General features: G+C 34.7%; 1 long non-coding RNA gene across 1 annotated transcript; it reads left to right on the top strand.

The window, feature by feature from the left end:
• Positions 1-1,772: 1,772 nt before the first annotated feature.
• Positions 1,773-2,799, top strand: LOC141676952 (uncharacterized). The gene is made up of 3 exons (XR_012557254.1): positions 1,773-1,970; positions 2,326-2,428; positions 2,543-2,799. It is a non-coding gene; the product is annotated as an uncharacterized LOC141676952 (long non-coding RNA).
• The last annotated feature ends 205 nt before the right edge of the window (positions 2,800-3,004 follow it).

The following is a 3,004-nucleotide window of genomic DNA, read 5'->3' on the forward strand; positions in this document are numbered from 1 at the left end:
TTGAAGATAAAGTTGTAACTTTATATTTTTAAAACCTGATTCTTCCGATTCAGTAACTGAAGAACTTAAGTTGGCTTATGAAGAGTTCGCCAAAAAGAAGAAAATATTTGATGTTGTGCTTGTTTATATTAGGGAGCCATGTTATCTGAGGTATGGTGGCAAAAATCTATTTTTGAAATATGAAGAATCATTTTGGGAAGTGTTTAAGAATATGCCTTGGCTGGCGTTGCCGTTTAAAGACGAGGTATAAGAATTTGAAGTGAGTCATCGAGTTCCGAAGTTATGATGTTAATAGGCTTGTAATTTTTTGCCCTCATGCGAATTACATAGAACCATATGGTTGTAGCATGTTGTTACGGCATGGGACTAGAGCATTTCCGTTCACCCGTAAAAACACTGTGGAGTTGGAGATTGAAAAAGTAAAGGAACTGAACCTAGGAATGCTATGGAATCCAAAATATGTCTTGATAATGAATGATGGGTCCCTGGTGAGTTCCTTCAAAAACTTCATTATTTGAGTTGCAAATTACAGATTTCATAACTTCTTTAAAACTCGAATGTTTTGCAGTTTGTAACAATTTTTTCAACTTTTCTCTTCTTGACTAGCTTGTAAATTTTATTTTGAAGGTACCTTCCTCTCTACTTTCTGGGAAGAGAGTCGTGCTTGTTCTTGAAAGGTTTAAAACTCCAGAGAGGATCTCCGAATTCTCAGAAAAAAGAACTATCAATCCCATCGCGTTGTTAAAAAAGTATTTGAAGAACGAGGCAACTGATGAAGAACTTAATGCTTTAAAGAGTATCTTTAAGTTCCCAGAAGAAAGAATTACTTCTGAGTTTGAAGTATTTGATAATGAGTTTGAAGTGATCCGCATTCTAACAACTAATATAGAATCTCCTACCTATAAAGAACTTGTTGGAGATTTACCCTGGTTGGTATCTCCTGCAAGCGAGATGAAACATGATTTAGGCTCTTCCCCGTTTTGGTTTGGCCTCTGTACTATAGATCTGTTCATGTTTTATCTTCCTATATATGCTTTCAATCTGGATGGAAGACTTATTAGAAAAACAATACTCCCTCCGTCCCAATATACGTTTCTCTTTTGATTTTCGGTACTGTTCACGGTAAGCGATTGACTACTAATTTACGTCTAATCTATAATATCAAACATAGTCATGAGTGATCTCGTTGAATTCGTATTTATCAGTACTTTAATATAGTGAAATTTTCATATTTAATACTAATACGAATTTAAAGATATTAACGATCAAAAGTGTGCATTGTCAAACGTGTTCAACACAATGAGGAAACGTTTTTAGGGACGGAGGAAGTATTTCCTAAATTTGAGGATGGGGACTTTCCCTTTTATGCCGGTAGTTTAGAAGAGGAAACGCTATCCCAATTAATTGATTTGCATTGGTGGGACCACTACTGCGGGGAGACATTCCGATATAATGGGAGACCTCAACTCAAACTTGTGAGCTCTAAATGTTTGTGAACATTGTTTCCATCGATTTTTTTTACTACTAATAAACAAGAGAACTCCATTAAGTTGTAAATTGTGCTTCTATTGGGGCTCTTTTTCCCGAAATATTATATTTTAACTAGGTATAGACGTATAGTTGTAACTAACCATTGGTTACAAATATTATGATTATGAATATTTGTTTATCGATTAATATTACTTTATATAATCTATCTATCTATTATATATATATAATAATAGTGCAACAACCACACTTGATGAATGATTTTATCAGGGGAATGATTTTATTCAGCGTTGAATGACAATTCTACCCTCGTCCATGACATATTTCTGTTCTCCTGCATAAGATCTCTAGGCTCTTCTGTTTCTGTCTCTTATTCTCATTGCATGTCTGGATTCTACTCGATTCTTCACGTCCTGTAATATTGTGATATGCTTACAACGCTCATGGAGATGTGTTCATGCCGCACTGATCATCTAAAAGTGGTATAATATACCTTATATTTGGGAATTATGTTAGATATCAAGTATGAAGCGTATAATACCTGTAAAAATGAATTGTCTCTTACATGTTTGATTGAATTTCTGATCATATCTATAAACTTCAAAGATTTTAAGTTCACTTTTGCTTCCGCCGTTCTAAGTTCCCTGCTACACACTATAAGAATCCTAAATTTGGAGAAAGGTTCCAGCTTCAGTTTGCCGGGTCATCCTTCAATGATTTGGGTGTGTAATTTAAAATCGTAGGTGATCACAGTTATACAGATGGATGGTTTGATAGGAGTAACAATTAGTCAACTTTTATGTATCAACTAAAGGATTTATGTTTCTGTTTGATCAGGTATATAATGCTCGAGGAGTCCCATGTTTCTGTTTATGAAGGCATCATCCCTCATCAGTGTCCATCACGGTGAACTCTCTGGATTCTAATGACCACGCGTTGGGTAAGGCTAATATTTTCTTCCCTGGATCAATATATTTTGGAGGCATTTCATTCTTAAGCTACAATTGTTCCAGGGTTGAGAAATATTTTATAATCTTCTTGTGTTTGTTTATAGATTTATTTTGCTCACTGTTCCTTTTTCCTCTATCTGCAAAGCAAGGGAACAATTGCATACCCGTTACTCAAACAATGATAAAAGTATTTATATTTTTTTGCAAAGTAAAACTATTCTTATATGCTCATTGCGCATACATTGATCGGCTTACACGGCTAATGATCCTAGAGCCCAGGATTCTGTATGCCTGCTTAACAATCCGAAGAGAGTTGTTCTTAATTATCAATCTGAATATTTTGTCATTTTATTTATTACAATGTGTCTTGGGCATTCCTCTTTGAATGGAGATGGCTAACAACTTACGATTTTAGCACACAAATTAACCGGAAACGTGCACATGTACTAACTAGAAATTATAAACGATTTAAAAAGCAGGAAATTCGGATTTATATCCGGACTTGGTTGTCATTTATCCACCAATTCATATCGGATGATTTTAATTTCTAGACAGCATTTGAGAAA

This window comes from Apium graveolens, chromosome 8 (genome assembly GCF_009905375.1).
Source record: "Apium graveolens cultivar Ventura chromosome 8, ASM990537v1, whole genome shotgun sequence".
NCBI classification, from domain to species: domain Eukaryota; kingdom Viridiplantae; phylum Streptophyta; class Magnoliopsida; order Apiales; family Apiaceae; genus Apium; species Apium graveolens.